At 47.2% G+C, this 18,581-nt stretch overlaps 1 long non-coding RNA gene across 1 annotated transcript in view; it reads left to right on the top strand.

Annotated features, from left to right (window-relative positions):
- Positions 1-6,981: 6,981 nt before the first annotated feature.
- LOC128345015 (uncharacterized) overlaps positions 6,982-18,581 on the top strand; it is a 34,404-nt gene continuing 22,804 nt past the window's right edge. Inside the window, exons 1-2 of the long non-coding RNA XR_008316183.1 lie at positions 6,982-7,218; positions 15,873-15,970. This is a non-coding gene — a long non-coding RNA (uncharacterized LOC128345015). The remainder of the gene's footprint in view (positions 7,219-15,872; positions 15,971-18,581) is intronic.

Genomic DNA, 18,581 nt, shown 5'->3' with positions numbered 1-18,581 from the left:
CCAGGACCTGCTTGATCTCTGACGTAATGGTCTGAAAGCACTCTTGAGGTAGCAACAGGCGATCCTGCCTTGTATCTATTACTACTCCGAGGTGCTGGAGTTTGTGTGTTGGGAACAGCTGGCTCTTTTGTTGGTTGATTAAAAAGCCATGGTCCTCTAAGATTAGTAGAGTCTCTCGCAGGTCGCATACCACTGCCTGGTCCGAACACGATTGTAGAAGCAGATCGTCGGGATACGTGAAGATTCGTATGCCCTTTAAATGAAGATGAGCTATGAGAGGTGCAAGGACCTTTGTAAATATCCTTGGTGCAGATGATAGGCCAAATGGTAGCACCATGTACTGGTAGTGTCGGCCTGAGTACTTGAACCGGAGAAGCCTTCGGCTGTCCTGATGTATGGGGACATGGAGATAGGTTTCCTCCACGTCTATTGAGGTCATCACGTCCAGATGATGCGGGGCTTATCCGAAAGTGTTCGCTCTTGACCCACTAGTTCAAGTACTTCAGGTCCAGAATGGCCCTTCTTGATCTGTCCTTTTTGGGGATGGTAAACAAGATAGAATAGACACCCCCTCCCTCCTGGTGCACAGGAATTGGTTCCACTGCTCCAATGTCCTCTAAGTTCTGAATTGCTATGTCTGAGTGTTTGGGAAAAGAGCAAGGACGGGGGGTGGGAAGAAACCTGTGGAGGGAAGGAGCGTCCAGTTCTATCTTGTAGCCGTGCTGTACGATATTTAGGACCCATTTGTCCGTTACTGTGGCCTCCCAAGCATGGAAATAATGCAAGAGACGACCTCCCAGCTTGATCGCCCTTAAGGGGGGCCGAGAGTCATTTCTGGGACTTGGAGGGCTTATTTTGTGATGTAGGTTGTCTGAAGGATCCAGCACCTCGATAGCTGAACCGTTGGCGGTTCCAGGATCCCTTTTGAAATCTCTATCCCGGCCCTTGAAGGGCCAGAACCCCCAAAAGAGCTGTGCCTGTTGGAAGGTTCTTTTGAAGGATGACTGCTCTGGTTTGTGAGGCACTGTTGGCATGGTCCGCCTCTTGTCCTTGGATTCGACCAGTACATTCTTCAGAACCGCTTCCCCAAAGAGTTTGATATTATCATAGGCCACAGTTGTAAGGTTGTTTTTGGAGGTGGCATCAACCTGCCAGTTTTTTAACCACAGGTGCCTTCTTCCAAAAACCAATGCAGCCAATCCGCAAGACAAATATCTAATTGAGTCTAGAGCTGAATCTGCAATAAACGCCTGTGCCTTTTGAATCTTGAGCAGTTGCTGCCTCAGTTTAGCTGTATCAACTGTGGGATCATGAAGCAGATCATCCACCCACAATAGGGAAGCTCTTGCCACCACTGAAGCCGCTGCTGCTGCCCTTGTAGCCAGAGAAGAGTTGTCATGGACCCTTTTAAGTGCTAACTCTGCCTTTAAGCCGAATCCTTTAAGGTCACCTCTCCATCTCTCGGCACCAGGGAGCCCGAGACCAATTGTGCAATTGGTGCATACGCACTAGGTGTTTTCACTAACTCAGCTGTCTCCTGTTGGAACGAATAGAAACAATTAGCAGCAGCCATAGGTTTTCTATTTGTAGTGGGGAGAAGCTACTCTTGTTTGATCACCTCGGTGAACAATTCAGGCATTGGGAGGAGCATTTCCTTGGGCCTGGATCAAGGAAAAACAAGGTCACACTTGCCAGAGGATGCAGACTCCGAGTCCATCTTTGCCTGTAGATCAGTTGTTTTAATTATTCTAGACATAAGAGGATTAAAATCTTCGGAGACAAATAAGCGTTGAGAAACATTAGTGTTTTTTTAATCCTCCACCCGCGACCATTCTTCCTCTTCCTTGTCAGGCAGGATCTCAGAATCAGGATGCTGCGTCCCCTCTCCATAATTATTCTCTTCAAGATCAGATTCGTGCTCAGAGGCAGGAATAGACCCAAGGTCTTTCTTTCTAGAAGGAAGGGCCCTGGGGTTAGATGGCACGGGACCCCCAGAGTCCTGGTCAGAAGCATCAGAAGCATGCCTGGTTCTGACATCAACCTTTTCTTTTTTGTGGTCCTTATGTTTTTTAAGATGCTTTTGTTTTGATTTAGCTTTCTTGAGGGTGGGCTAGTCAATTCAGAGGAGGAGGAACTGCCTGAGGAAGATGCCCTTGTACTCCTCTTCCTTGATTTTTTAAAAAAAAATTTAGGAGGTCTGCCCTGGTGACTAATATCAATAATGGCATTCCTGAACCAGGCCTGCCACTCAGGGGGAACTGTCTTAGGGAGACTAGTAGAAGCTATAATAGAACCTGATTGAGAAACAACTCCCTCAGCACCAACATTTTCAAACACACACACACCCCAGTCACCTTTTTGCCCTCAAGAGGACCCCTTTACTTCCCTTGAGGATGCTTGGGTCTTGTTCTGAGTGGAGCCTTTTTCTCCACTGCACTGCTCCTTTGTCATCCCCCGATGACAATGGCAGAGCGGGTAAAGGGAGTTTAACACTTGCTAACGTTGTGAAGAAGGAACTCCCTGCAGCGGCGAGTGGTACTCCGAGTCTTGTGGCCCAAAGGCGGGAGACTGGAGGGGGACCCAGTAGCGTACAGCACGGGCAGCTCTATGGTGGCCATTGTCAACGCTGCAAAAGCGGATGGCGTGAGTGGCTTTTCAGTAGCCGTTGCCAGTGCCGCTTGCAATGCTGTCCTGGGTGGTCGGCCTCCAAGAGACCTCGTATGGCCCGGAAAACCCTCCTCTAATCTGCTCCCTGCTCTGCAATCCAAAATTGCTCTATACTGCCTCACGTAGTCCATGCACCGGGGCAGGGAAAGGAGAGGCGGGTGGGGATGAGAGCGAAGGGAAGATGGAGGATGGAAAGGCAAGGTAGAAAGGATTGATGGGGTCTGAAACAGAAGAGAAGTTGGATCAGAAAAATATGGATGAGATTGTAGGATACAGGAAGGAGAGAAGAAAAAACGCTGCCAGGAGCTACAAGGACAGAAAGAACTGGAGTGGAGTTCTCCCCCTCAGGCTCAAGTAGGCATGACCTTTGTTTTCTCAACAAATAAAATCTGTCCTGCCATTGGAGCTCATGAGGGAGATAACCCATGGAGATGTTCCTGGCTCCAGCAACCGAGAAGGGTGGTTTTTCACGGCTTGAGGAGAGGAGAGGATAGCTAGCATGGGGGATGCGGATGGAGGATGCTGGGAGGCCAAGGAGGGAGCCGCTTTCCCCAAGCTGGCCTCCCACCCTCGCCTGCCTGGGTAGGGGGTCTTGTTGCCAGGGCACACACTCACCCGGCTGCCTGGAAGGAAAAGATGGTGGTGAGGGGCGCGCTGCATGGTCAGAAGCTGCTGCTGGGAAATGAAGGGGCAACCGCCACCATCCCTGCTTCTCCCCCCAGCTTGTGTCCCTGTGACTGCGCAGACGCACGGCACACGGATGCAGCTGGGCAGATGGGAGCAGGCTGCTTCCTCAGCTCTCACAACCATCTGCAGAGGAGATAAGGTGCTGCCAGTAAAATCCAGGCAAACTGGGCAGCGCATTTGAAATCCGGGAGGAATTCGGGAGCCAAGTGGAAGAGCCAAAATCCAGGTGCTGCCCAGAATTCTGGGGGACACTGCAACACTATCTTGCAACCTTTCTGTGTCAATCCATCACCCATGACCCGACTGGGATCTTCCTGGGCAAAATGCTCTCTCCGATCCCAGCAGGAGGAGATTTAGCGGGAGGGAAGTGACTGGAGAGAGAGGCTGTAAGTGGAGCTCTGGAAGGTGGTGGGGTGAAGAGAAGGGACCAGGGGTCATCCTTAAGGCCTGGTGGTAAAACTGCTGCTTTTTTCTTGTCGCAGCAAAAAATAAAAATTCAAGTTTGAAACTCAAACACTTAGGCGCGCACACAGTTTTTCACATTTATTTTATTGTAAACTGCCTGCTTGTCTTGTAAGTAGCACATTCTCCACCCATCTCAGTTAGTGTGGCAAAGATTAACAGGATTCTCTCACAACTCTCCACCTTGGGCAGGGAGGGAAAAATTGTCCCGCCTACATAACTAGATCATCCAATCTTTGGCCCAGGCATGTTTATAATTAAAACTCTATGGTGGGGGGGTGGGGGGTGGGGGGGAAGACACCACATTGCAGTTCAGATGATTGTCTAATCACATGATAGTGACTACCCCACATTTTAAATCCTACATTACATCTAGTATTTAAATCTAGGGTAGAGAATGCATGGTTTTCCATTTGGATGATCATTTGTACATGGGTAGAGGAATCTAATAACACATTGAAAGTATCATCTAAACTGGCCCGGTTAGAGAATGAGAGGAGAGCTGTGAGAGAGGAGTTCTGTTAGACTGCTGCTGAGTGTTGTGTGAGCCAGAAGGCTAGAACACTAGCAGTATAAGATTGGGCTGAAACTGGTAGGCAAGTTAGCAGTGAGGGAGTTGGTCTTCCTGAAGCCTGCTACGCCTTATGACGGAAGGCTAGCAAGTTTGCTTGTTTGTAATTTTTGTACTCATCTACTGTTCATCTACTGTTCCTGTACTGGATTTTTGCATTTTTGAAAACTTTTAATCACTAGTAAACCTGTTCTTGTTTTTAATATGCTTGCTGCTCTGTCAGTTGTTTTAGTCCCACCTCTCGCCTGTCTGCCCTTTGTACCACACTACTAAGTTTTTGGCTTGTTTTTCAATAACAGAGGGTTTAGTGACTGTACGCCTCAGCAGTCATACAGGTTGAACCTTCTTTTTGGTGGCAACAGATGGTTAGACTGAGGGCCAGCTCCATCCAAGCCCTTGCCTCTAGGAAAGACTAGCCCTGACAAACTCACCTTGTCCTTTCCCCCTTGCTTCCTTGCTGGCTTATTTATTTATATGCTTGCTTGCCTGCTTGCTTCTTTAGGAAAGAAAACAAAAGTTTGCTGCCTCCCCATGTCTGAGTCTCGTCTTCTCAAGACCTGCTTCCAAATCCTGCGTTGAAATGATTTTTGCTGGGCTGGAAGGTCCACCAGGTCCACTTTTGATGCCCTCACAGATCCTGTCTGTGGACCATGGAAAGTGATGGGTAGCCTGTCCTTCAACACAGAAGAGCAGCTCTCTCTTCTGAAGCATGGACCAAAGCCTTTCAAGTGAGGAGTTTTGAACCTCTCATAGCTAACTGGCATGCCCTTTTGGATAATCTGTTTTAATACAGGAATGGGAGGCAATAAATTAGAGAAGCAACACTTGGTTTGTGTGCAGGGAAGCAGGGGAAATGTACATTTAGTTATTTATTTATTAAACTTCTATACTGCCCAAACTTTCGTCATTTGGCATAGAAAGCACATGTAACATATTAACCATAGACATAGTCTGTGAAACTCTTAGATCGTGGGATGATCAGTCATCCAAAACATCGCCCGCCCCTTCCTTTACAGCCTAGGACTGAACCCGACCATGCAGCATTCCAAGAGATCTGATAACAGGCATTCCCCCTGAGCCAGGCCCCTGTTTCTGGGCATAACAACATCATCACCACCACCACCACTCCTGCTTATTCTTCAACATAGCTGGTGCATTTTCAAGCATAGCATATCGTATTATGTCTCCAGTCATGTTTCCTAGACCTGAATCCGGTTTGCAAGCTTGGCACTTTGCTCCAGATAGGATCTTCTCTGAGTTCAGAAGCTAAACTGGGTCACGGTGGCTCAGTGCCCAAGAATACCAAGCAATAGGCGGCAGTGCATGGGGATGGGGATTTCCCATGAACACACAAAACCGCCTAATACAGAGTGTGACCACTGGCCCATCTTGCCCGGGACTGGCTGGCTACAGCTCTCCATGGCTTCAGGCAGAGATTTCCCAGGCTCCTTTTCAACTGGAGATGCTGGGGACTGAACGTGGGACCTGCTACATGCAAAGCAGGAGTTAAGAACATAAGAAAAGCCCTGCGGGATCAAGCCCAAGGTTCCTGGAAAACCTCACAGCTGGCAATTTTGTGATTGACAAGGCATTATACCCGATGGGAAACGGAACTGTGGTCGCAGAAAGGCGGGGGGAGAGTTAAAAATGGGGGGAAATGCCCAACCTCTGAAAATCACTCCGACCCCCAGAAATGACCCCCGAATCCCTGGAAATCACCCCGACCCCCAGAAATGATCTCCCGAACCCCAAAATCCCCCCAAACCCTCCAAATTTCCAAAAAATCTCACCAAACTGTGGCTACTCAGGTCATGGTTGGTGAGACCTGCCACAATTTCCCAGCCATGGATACTCCAGCCAGCGATTGGGAAACCAGAGGTTGGTGAGGAACGACTTATACAGCAGTTAGACTGCAGTAAAAAAAAGTACCCAGTGATACTGCCCTGTGCCCCACCACCATCCTCTCACATTATATTATATTTTTCATTTTTTCAGATTGCAAATTGTTCAAGGATTCCGGGTGGGGACTGCACTGGCTACCTGTGCAGTTTGGCGAAAAGACTGAGCATAAACCCTGGTGCCGATGATATATAGACAGGTCTCGCTCCACACATGACAGGGAGAGAGTGTGTGTCTTGCCTCTGCATCATCACGTGGGAGGCAGTTTGACGACACATCGCCCCCCCCCGCCAATGTGCAAATTAAACAGTACTTTAAAGTCCTCTTCTGTTCAGAGACTTCCCTCCCCGAGTGGTTATTTGGTAGCCAAAACACACTCTTCTCCACATTACTCCCTGCTAGCTAATTGTGCTTAGGATTGCAGCCTTTGCTTTCGGTATGAACTTTGTTGCAATGGATTTTAACAGGCATTTGGGTTCAGATCCTTCTGAATATATTCCTTCAAGAGCTCTGTAGACAGATCAAACTCTAGCCTCCTTGTTTGACACGAAACTCGCGTGATGCTTGCTATGACTACCAGGATGCCTTCTTGGAATCTTTGGGGCCCATCCACACACGTCCAACCGAAAAGGGTGGTGCATGGACGCGCGCACACTGCGGGGGAACCAGAATGCGCCCCTTCTCGCGGGTGCGCTCTGTGGCACCAGGAGAGGGCAGCAGCGAGCCTCCCTTCCAGTGCTGCTGCTGCTGCGGTTTCAAGGCAGGCTGGGCCTTCGGGAGGCCGCCGCGTGGTTGCAAGCTGGGGAGGCCGGGAGCTGCCGGCAGTCCGGAGTCTCCGCCACGGTGCGGGGGCTTGGAATTGGAAAGCAGCCGCGGCGCCTTTCAGGAAAGCAAGAGCCCCCGCTTTGCCTTCCTAGCCTCGTAGCCCGCCGGTGAGTGTGTGTCTGAGGAGGGCACCCCAAGAGAGGGCTGCAAGAGATCCTGCAAAGGGCCTTCTTGGGGGGCCCGGCTGCAGAGGAATGCGCGCGCCGGTGAACGGGGGGGGGCGTGCAAAGGAGGGCCTTCCGCGAGGCCCCTTTGCGTGCGCTCAAGGGAGCGCGGCTTTAGCTTGCAAGGAGCCTTCCCGAGTCCCTCCCTCCCTCCGTGGCTGGCGCGGGCGGAGGACGCGCAGTGAGTCCCGCCCATCTCTCGCCAAAGGTGCCTCCCGCAAGCGTCGTCCCATGGGATTCGGGGGGTTTTCCCTCCGTTTGCAGTGCATCGGGCAAGGGGGGGCTTCCCTTCTCGACTGCCTCTCCGCTTTATGCAGCAGCAGCAGCAGCAGCAGCGTGTGCGTAAAGTGGGAGGGGAAAAAGCGAGCGCCAGCCTGGCTGCAGTGCTGCTGCCTCCTTCCCAATGCCCCCGCGCGCGTGCGAAGAAACGTGTGCTTGGCTCTGGCGAGCTTGTTGCTCCCTGGCTGGGCTGGCTGGCTGGGTTCTTCTTCAGACTCGCCCTGCTAAGGCCGGGAAGGCTGCTCTCCTTCGGGGCCCCCGTGCGGGTAGAGTTGGGTGGGAGACGGGAATACATACAGGGCCTTTGGGGATGACGCAGCTAGAGGGAAGCCGGTTTGGAGCTTGCCGCGCTCGCTCTGTAAATGCTTCCACTGGTTCTTCTATGCTGCTGAGAATTAAAGTCACAAGGGGAATACGCATGTATGCCGCTTGCATAACGACACTTTACACGGAACTAATAAATGCACTGGGTAGGGGGGAGAGAATTGTATTATCCCAGCAGCTGAGATAGGAGGAAATGGAAATGACAGGAGGAAATGGCTGCAGCAGACTCTGCCTTAAGGAACCCCTGGTGGATCCTGTGCAACAGTTGAGTAATATGTACAGCTGTCTATGATTAATCCAAGTTCTACACCAAGAAAGAATAGGATAGGCTGTAATCCTTCCTAAGTATGCTTGGCTGGGAATAAGCACCAATGCACAGAGTAGGGCTTAATAGAGAGGGCCCCAGTCTTGCTCTCTAGAACCCCCTGTGGCTACTTTGATAGTGGGGGGTCCTTAAAGATAACAGAAGTCCATCAAGAGGAGAGCTGGTCTTGTGGTAGCAAGCATGACTTGTCCCCTTAGCTAAGCAGGGTCCGCCCTGGTTGCATATGAATGGGAGACTTGATTTGTGAACACTGCAAGAGATTCCCCTTAGAGGATGGAGCCACTCTGGGAAGAGCAGAAGGTTCCAAGTTCCCTCCCTGGCAGCATCTCCAAGAGAGGGCTGAGAGAGATTCCTGCCTGCAACCTTGGAGAAGCCACTGCCAGTCTGTGAAGACAATGCTGAGCTAGATAGACCTGTGGTCTGACTCAGTATATGGCAGCTTCCTATGTTCCTAAATGTTGTTTGGCCCTTAGTAAACATCCTGCATAGGATTGTGTCTGCCTGCTTCTTTATTGGGAGGTGGAAAGTATTATGCAGGGCACTGAATCTCCAATTCCTGAGCACAGATCCAGCACAATGTCCCAGTCTACATAAATATAAATGGAGGACTCAGATGAATAAACACAAGTGTTGTAATGATGCAGTAACATGCTATTATCTGTTGAGCATTCCCATAACCATGCTCATTTGGAACAAGGCTGGGGGTAAACAAGTGCAATAAACACAAAGCAGCTTCCTGTCACCTGGTACAATCAAGCCCAATAACGCAAGTAATAATACCCATCTTGGTGGTTATTATTTTTATTTATTTTATTTTTACACTTATAGCCCTCTATTCATCTGAGAGCTCAGAGCAGTGTACATGGTTATGACTGGGGATGATAAGAGTTGTAGTTCAAAAATATCTGGGAAAGATGTGGGGTGGAAATTTTTTCCACACTTTATTTTTGCATGGAAATTTTTCCACTTGGCTAGCCCTGGCATTTTTGCTGGGCAGCTCAGTTGTTTTTGATCCCATCAGTCATGGTACCTTCCTGGCTGAAATGAGGCTTCATTTGGTGGTGGCTTCATGCCTTCCTGGAGGGAAGCCTTAGGAGGTGGTGCTAGCGGACGCCTGCTGGGTGCTTTGGCCTATGGTGTCCTGCAGGGTTCCATTTTGTCCTTTCTGCCAGTTAACATCTGCACAAAACCGCTGGGAGGAGCTATCTGAAGATTCAGAGTTACCTGCTGTCATTGTTTTGATGGTAGGCTGCTTTCTCTCTCTCTCCAGTCACAATCCAGAGGATACTGATTTAGTGGAGGTACTGAATGCTTGACTAACAAGCAGAAGGTTGCCAGTTCAAATCCCCACTGGTACTATATCGGGCAGCAGCGATATAGGAAGATGCTGAAAGGCATTATCTCATACTGTGCGTGAGGAGGCAATGGCAAACCCCTTCTGTATTCTACCAAAGAAAACCACAGGGCTCTGTGGGCGCCAGGAGTCTAAATCGACTTGATGGCACATGTTACCTTTACTGAATTGATATCTAAGATCAGTGGCCAACAGCCAGACTAACAAGCACCATATCTAAAGAGTATTTTCTGTTGCACCAAGGGGGAGGGCTGGTTCTGGGGTTGGAAGACGCTTGGGCATGTTTTTGGGAGGCACAGACATCTAGGGGAATAGAGGTACCACTGAAAATTGCCCCTCTTTGCATAGCAGAAATCTCTTTTCTACTGTTAGTCTGGGTATTGGCTGGTGATGGACTAAATGTGGCCAAACAAGTTAAAATGAAATCTAGATAAGACAGAAGTACTCTTGGTCAAGTGAACCACTGATTCCACGATAAAGCGTTGGGCTAGGTTGAAGGACCCATGCCACTTGAATCCTCCCAGGTCCAACATTGCTCCTGAATTCTCGAGCAGCTGTTATTGCCAGGAGTGCCTTTGCTTAGCTTAGACGGCTGCACCGACTGCGCCTGATCCGGAAGAAAGCAGAATTGGCCACAGTCACACATGCCTTTGTTACATTCCAGTTAGATTACTGTGACATACAGTAATCTCTATGGGGTGCCTTTGAGGACTTCAAAAACTTCAGCAAGTACAAGATGCTGCTAAAGATCCATTGAGTGGCAGTTTTGCTGGACATATGACTCTGTTTTTTATAACAACTGTACTGGCTGTCAGCCAGTTTCTGGGTGCAATTTAAAGTGTTGGTTGTTACTTTTAAAGCCTTAAATGGCTGGGGGCCAGGTTGGTACTAAAGGACCACCTTACTTCATAAGGGGATTAATTCATTGATATTAATGGCCTCTTGCGTGCCGCCTTGCTGCTTTCAAAGGTGAGGCTATTTAGGACATATGAGGGGCTTTCTCCCAGATGTGGAATTCCCAGTCCAGGGAGAGCAGCGTAGCCTCTGTGCTTCTGGTCTTCCACCATCGATTGAAGACCTGGCTGTTTCAATAGATTTTTTGATGATTGTTTTAATTGCTCACTCTCTCCTGTTTTTAATTGTGCTTATTCTGATTATGTATTGCTGCCAATTATTTACTTTTAAAAATATTGTTTGTGTTGTCATCAACCACCTTAAACACTTTTGTTGAGATGGAAAGGTGAGGTAGAAATTCCTTAATAAATACATTTTGAGTATCAAATTAACAAAGGATAGGAACATGGGAAGCTGCCATATACTGAGTCAGACCCTTGGTCCATCTAGCTCAGTATTGTCTACCCAGACTGGCAGCGGCTTCTCCAAGGTTGCAGGCAGGAATCTCGCTCAGCCCTGTCTTGGAGATGCCGCCAGGGAGGGAACATGGAAAACTTCTGCTCTTCCCAGAGCAGCTTCATCCCCTGGGGGGAATATCTTGCAGGGCTCACACACCAAGTCTCCCATTCATATGCAACTGGGACAGACCCTGCTTAGCTAAGGGGACAAGCCATGCTTGCTACCACAAGACCAGCTCTCCTCCTTATGCTGCCTTATACAGAGTCAAACCATTGGTCGTGCAGCTCAGTACTATCGACACAGACTGGCAGCGGCTTCTCCAAGGTTGCAGACCAGAGTCTCTCTCAGCCCTAACTTGGAGATGACAGGGAGGTAACTTGAAACCTTCTGCATGCAAGCATACAAATGTTCTTCCCAGAGCGGCCCTATTCCCTAAGGGGAATATCTTAAGGTGCTCACACATGTTACAGCGCAGCAAAATAAACTGCAGTGTGGACATGTAGTCTCCCATTCAAATGCAAACCAGGGTGGACCTTGCTTAGCAAAGAGGACAATTCATACTTCCTACCACAAGACCAGCTCTCCTCCCTTATAGCAGCTCTTCTCCTTACTTATAGCATTTTGTCATGGTGAGGACATGTCTGCGATAGACATTTGAAAAACAGTCATTCTATACCTTGTGCTGGATCAACTAATGATCAACGAATGTAAAGCTGGAAGTGATCTTCTGTGTTACCCTAAACTCCTCTTCAGGCATAGATTCAAGGAAAATATATTAAAATGTTGTGCATCTGGGCTCTTGTTAAAACAACAGATGTGAGTGTTGTCTTGGGTACTGAAATGAGTAGAGATCAGTTGGTCTTGCTGGCAGGGAACTGGTCTAAACTTACTACATACCCCACCCAAAAATTAGATAGAAAAAAGTTCAACAGCATATACGCAACAGTTCCAGCCAGAAAAATGTTAATATGCCATTCAGGTGTCCCTATGTGTCTACAACTGTAAAATTTGAATTGGGTTCAAATTGGTTAGACGGTCCTCAAGTTAATGTACTTGTGCCTCAAAAGTTCACACATCTGCCGTCTTGGATTGGGGTAGATGACATCATCACAAACTACGCCATTGGGGCATACCAATGGTGTTGTTTGGGGCAAACTCCATTGGGGCATACCAGAATGAGTGGCTTGCCTACTTATGGGGTGCCAAAAGATATGATAGGGTAACACCTCTCCTGCAGTCCCTGCACTGGTTACCCATTCGCTTCCGAATTCAATGCAAAGTCCTGGTTCTTACCTTCAGAGCCTTGGCGCCTGTTTACCTGCAGAATCGCCTCTCCCATCCAGTTACATCCCATCCTGTTAGATAATTTCAGATGGCCCTTTTGTCGGTCCTTGATTTTTGAGAGGTTCGGAGTTCTAGGATCCGCGAAAGGGCTTTTTCGGTTGCTGCCCCACTTCTTAGGAATTCTCTTCCCCTTCAAATTCATCTAGCCCCCTCTTTACCGGTCTTTAAATCCTTACTGAAGACTTTTTTTTCCCTGCCGGGCATTTGCCCTGTAGTTTACTTTATTTCCTTTCCATTATCTATTTTAGTTTGCAGTTTTTAATGTAATTTTTGATTGTAACTTTTTATGTAATCTTATTTACATGTCATTGTACACTGCCCAGAGTCTTTGGAGTGGGCGGTATATTAAATGCTTCTAAAATAAATGAATAAATAAATAAATACTTATGTGTCCATACAGCTGTAACAAATTTGTTTCAAATTGGTTAGGCAGTTCACAGGTTAGCCTCTTGCAGCTCAAAAGTTTATGCGTCTGCCATCTTGAATCAGGGTGGATGACATCATCACAAACTACACCTTTGAGGTGTCCCTGTGTATCACTCACTACAAATGTTCCTAATTTGGTTCAAATCAGTTAGGCGGTTCCCAAGTTAGCCCACTTGCGCCTCAAAGGTTTACGCATCTGCCATCTTGGCTTGGGATAGATGACATCATCACAAACGATGCCATTGAGGTTCCCCATGTGCACCTACAGCTGTAGCAAATTTGGTTCAAATTGGTTAGGCGGTTCACAAGTTAGCCCACTTGTGCATCAAATGTTTACATGTCCACCGTCTTGAATTGGAGTGGATCACATCATCACAAACTATGCCGTTGAGGTGTCCCTATGAGTGCCTACCACTGTACCTGATTTGGTTCATATTGGTTCGGGTGTTGCGAAGTTAATGGCGGGGGGACACACACACAGACACAAAGAATGCCGGGAGATCTCATGAGCCTACTGGAAAGTAGTCTAACAATTAAAATCAGAAAACATTTAAACCAGATTAAAACCTGATATCATTAAAAGCCAGGCTAAAAAGATAGGTATTTAAGGCTCTCCTGAAGGCCTCCAAGGAAGATAATCCTCTTATATCCACAGGGAGGGTGTTCCAAAACCTAGGGGGGACAACTGAGAAGACTTTATTCCACATGCCATTGCATGAACTGGTGGCACCCAGAGACGGACCCCTTCTGATTATTTTAATGAGCAGTTGGGATCTTGTAGAGAAGGGCGCTCTTTCAGGTAACCCAGGCCTAAGCCATTCAGGACTTTAAAGGTAATAACCATCACTTTGTACTTTGCCCAGAAACATATCGGTAGCCAGTGCAACTGTTTAAGAACAGGCATAATGTAGTCTCTCTGGGACACCCCAGAGACCAATCTGACTGGCTGCTATATTTTGAACTAACTGAAGTTTCCAAAACTACTTACAAAGGCAACCCTACATAGAGCACATTGCAGTAGTCCAACCAAGAGGTTACCAGCTGGTGTACCACTGTTTTCAGGTCATTGTCAAGGAACAGGTAGAGTTGACAAATCAATTGCAGCTAGTAAAAAGCGCTCCTGCCCACCCCCTCAGCCTGAGGCACTAGGGTGAGACCCAAGTCCAAGAGCACTCCCAAGCTATGAACCTGTTCTTTCTGGGGGAGGGTAACCTCATCCAGTACAGGAAGTTCTATCCCGATTTGCAGATTACAACCCCCAACAATGAGCACCTCTGTCTTGCTTGGATTAAGCTTCAGTTTATTCTCCTTCATCCAGCCCATTACTGCCTGTAGGCAGGCATTTAAGGGGCTAATGCCATTTCCTGATATTGATGACAAGGAGAAATAGATTTGGGTGTCATCAGCATATTGATAACACCAACACCAAATCCCTGGTGACCTCACCCAGCGGTTTAATGTAGATGTTAAAAAGCATTGGTGACAGAAATATAATGCAAGACAAACTGCTTAATGTATCAACAGAGCTGAAGATGGATTTGGAAAGCACTCTGGGTGAAAAGTCAATTCAGGTCAAACTTGATGTTGTTACCTGGAGATGGTAGGCAGGGGCTGTGTCTTGCTTTTTGAACAGTGTATAGACTAGGATCCAAAAAATGTGAGTGGAAAAAGAATTATTTAGGACTGCTCCATGAATTCTTGCCCAAACGCTAGCAGAAAGCGTTTAACAGTACAGAGCCACAATGTATTTGAAGTTGCATTACCACTTGAGAAATATGGTGCATAAGGAAGATATGGGCTGTAATATGTAAACTCTGTTGGGCCATTAAAGGGTTTGGGGGGAAGCGTGCACAAACATAGGAACGTCTGGATTTGGTCTCATTTTTCTTACACAGTGTGCTGCTGCTGCTAAGGTGGGGCAGTCTTTCCAAGAGCAGAAGAAGCTTTCTGCTAGTGGGTGGGCACTTTTGCATTCAAGCCATTTTTAAAAAAAATTCTCTATGTTGTGTGTTTTTTGTCACTGTGAATAAATGTAACCTGAGAATTTGGTGTGCCCCATCTCTGAAAACTTTAATGGCACTTGTATTTGGCCTTCAGCTGAAGAACATTTATGGGCCATTAATGAATCTGAGTAGGGTGACCACCTCCAGCAAAGGATTTCCTGACAGCTTCAGCTGCCCCCCTGAACCTCAGCCGGATGCAGTGCACACAGCAGCAGCAGAAGCAGCCACCCTGCTCTTCTCTCCTGTCTCTGGCTCTTTTAAAGCCAGGGGAAGGGAGGAAAGAGGAGGATCTTCCCCCCTAATTCTGTTTCTGCTTCCTTCCCTTGGCTTTTTGAGAGCCAGAGGCAGGAGGGCAGAGGAGGGCAAGGGGAACAGGGCAGCCGTTAATGTGCTGTCAGGTGAGGTAAGTGGGAGAAGCCCAGCTGGGATGGAGTGGGGAGGATCGATCTGGTGTTGGAAATTCTCTGTGGTGAGAGAATCCCTTTTTCATTATAGCAGAGTGCATAGAGGCACAACACAGCGGACATTTAGTTAAGCATGCGTGTGTGCTGAGAGTAAAGTAACTTGGAGCCAATTCATAGTTTCAAATCAATATAAAAGGCATTTATTAAGGAACTCCATTCCAGATAGGAAAGTGAGGAGTTAGGATCTCTAATCTAGCTAGCTAGCTGGATGCAGATGGATTCTGCATCTTCTCTGCACACATGCTGCAGGGAGAGGGGCTTGCCATGTTGCAAGGTAGAAGGGCAGGTAGGGAAGAGAGGAGAGGAAGGAAGTTAATCCCTGAGATTAGCAATCTACATATCCAAAGGGATAGCATCAGAGCAGTGGAGAAGGGATGACCAATGTCTTGACCCTCTAGCCCTCTGACTCACTAGTCTGTCCTCCACTGTCTGAGGCAAAGAGACAGCGCAAAGTCCTTTAACTTCCAACATCTGGAAGGAAATTGGCACAAGCCATGCTCTGTAACTGCTGAGGTAGGCGGAAATTGGGTAGGGGAGATAATGGGGGGGGGGGGTTGAAACTGATGCACTGCAAGGGGATGGGGAAGAAGAAGGGGCCGAACCATTGCACACTGTGAGAGGGTGGTGGCTGTAGTGGCATGTATCAGATGCCGGGGGGGCTTTGGGCCGGGGCTGCTGAAGAATCCACGAAGCTTACTTGACGTTCATTTCTTTACCTGTTGTAGGATTTCCAGCTCCATTCTTTGAATCGTGTTCTGATGCACCAGGTCAAGAATGTTCAGCTTCTGTGTTTAAGAAAGGCGGGAACTTTAATTGACAAGAGGTGAGTGGGATGTAGAATTGGCCATTGAATAATGGTAGGAATTTGACAAACACAAATCCGTACACAAGATAGAAACTGGCAATACATGGCAGTGCATTCTAAATGAGCATCTAATTTTGTCATCCAGGAAACTCAAACCCAAAATCTGTGCCCATTGTGGCAGTGCAGCTTTGTTAGTTGCTGGAATGAAATGATTCAATAGGCACTCGTGAATAATGGTGTGCTCATGAATGTTTAATTTATAATCATATATTCACCTGCAACAGTATGCAGCATTTCCACATCTCACCAGGCATTCCTGTTTCAAAAGGTGTTTTTATCCTTAAGATAGTGGAAGAGAAGTTAATCAACTAGTTTGTTGATGAAGGGAAAATAGAGTAGTGTAGAATGAAGCCACAAGTTAGAGAAGGACTACATAGCTTCAGCCCTCCCAGCTGGTTTTGGACTAGAATTCCCATCATCCCCAGCAGCAGTGGCCAATACTCAGAGATGAATGGAGTTGTAGTCTAGCATCTGCAGGAGAGCTGAAATAGTGTAGCCCTGAGTTAAATTGTGCCCAATCCGCAACATAAGAAGTGGCTTCAAGCCCTAAAAAGGAGGTTCAGGGAGTCCAGGACTGCCCGTTGTTAATGGAACTGCTCCAGGGTGATTGGCAAACAACCTAAATGTGATTGAGCTTTGTGTGGGGAATTAGCAAGCTCGGGTGGAGCAGCCTCACATCAGAATAATTTTTGTGCAAAGTTCTGGTCCCGGGGAAATGAACTGACAGAGACATTGAAGGTCAAAATAAAGTAAGGTTTCATTTGGGGTTGAGAGGTACAGCAGAATAAGCAAGTTGATTAAAGCAGTATTACTTCTAAAAATACATTACAAAGATTAACCAGATACTTGCAAAGAGGCAGTTTAGCTTAGTGTCCGAATTAAATGACTTCCAGGCTGGCTAGAGAAAAGAGGGCTGTAGAGAGACAAGTTTCTGGATTTAAGAAAAGAGTAGGCATAGGGAGAGCCCAGAAGGACACAGTGATTATCAAACAACCTTGTCCTTCCTTTAGTGGCGATTGGACCCTCGTGGCTCAGGCACAACCAAAGGACCTCTTTCCTCAGGGATGGAACCAGACGGTGAAGATCCGAAAGCAGCTCGGGAGTTAGGCAGCAAGGGTAAATCCAACAGGTGTCTGTTCTCGTGCAGCCAGCTTCTTGTAGCATCGAGGCAAGCTCTGTAGATCGGGCCAGCGAGGAAGGCTGATCTGGAGTCTGGAAGCGTGAATGGTGCAATGAGCAGGACACGGCCTGGTGTTATGGCAGGTGCCAAATCTATCACCCATATAGTGGGTTAGTCCACAGTGTAGAGACAAAATGAAGCACACTAGTTCAATAAATCAGGGCCAGTTATAGGGCAGAATGGGCCCTGAGGCAAAATACTGGCCACTCCTTCTTCCTGAGGAGGGAAGTTCTGGTGGGTCTCAAAAGGATCCATTGTCTTTGTTTGCTGTGCTTGAGTAAAACACAATGACATGAATGGTCACGAACAACCTGTATGTAAATGGGTATACAAGGTTGGTATCTGTTAGGTCAGAAGACCCCAGTAAACCAATCAGTAGTTTTAATGGAGTTCCTGTTGTCCATTTAGCTCTTTTGTGATGGAGAAGGGAGTTGCGTTCACAGTGCCTTATCTGACTTTTTTTGCTGAGTTGATTAACATTAGCTTGTTTGAGGCAACTACAGAGAAGGGGAAGTAAAGGGTCAATCTTCGGACAGAAAGACCTTGAAAGTGAACTCGCAAGCCACTTTAGGTCTACTTAGACATTCCCTAATAGACAGAAAGGCACAAAGCTAATCCCCTTTCAATTTGCTTGGCAGCTGTTTGAATCTGGGAGTGACCATTCCACTGCCTGCTAAGTGACCTGTTTCCAATATGCCAACAAACAGGAAGCCTATGATCCTGTGAGACTCCCGAGCATGTTAAGAGTGGGAACTACAAGCCTGTAGTCCCAAACATAAGCTGAGAGGCTTCTGGGAGCCTTCCAAATAGCAGTGCTGGCAACATTGTTAAGGGCCTAAACCACTGTAAAGCCCTCCTTTCATTTTATGAACGCTTTCATAAATTGAGTGGGAATTAAGAGTATAAGAAATCCTTCATTTTAAACCACACTATGCTACTTAATGTAGAACCCATGGCTGAAATACAGATAGGCAGGAGAGCCATGTAGAGTTGTTGAAGCACACAAGAGTCCCTCAATGGCCCATATAAAAGCACCTTAGATTGGAGAAATTTAATCAGTTTATTTCCAGCGTTGATTTAATAGGGCTTGCATGGTTGAAATTATTGGATCCAACTCTGATTATCTAATTGTGCATCCAATAAGTATACCAACCTAGATCAAATCATTCAATGCATCATTATCAGGTTGCTGCATTTATCATAAGATATAGTGGCATATAGGAAATAATAGGAAATCATCAAAATTTTAATTCCAAATCAGATAAAACTATCAGGCATGGTAAACCCTTCTTAGAGTTGATGACAGACCCTTCTTGTTAACACCCTTATTTCATGCTGAAGTGCCAGAGTCTCTAAGAAGCAGACAATCACTACCTTCTCTTTTCGCAC

Source organism: Hemicordylus capensis, chromosome 2, assembly GCF_027244095.1.
Source record: "Hemicordylus capensis ecotype Gifberg chromosome 2, rHemCap1.1.pri, whole genome shotgun sequence".
NCBI lineage: Eukaryota > Metazoa > Chordata > Lepidosauria > Squamata > Cordylidae > Hemicordylus > Hemicordylus capensis.
The sequence above is the reverse complement of the archived record's forward strand: the minus strand, read 5'-3'. Positions and strand labels throughout refer to the sequence as shown.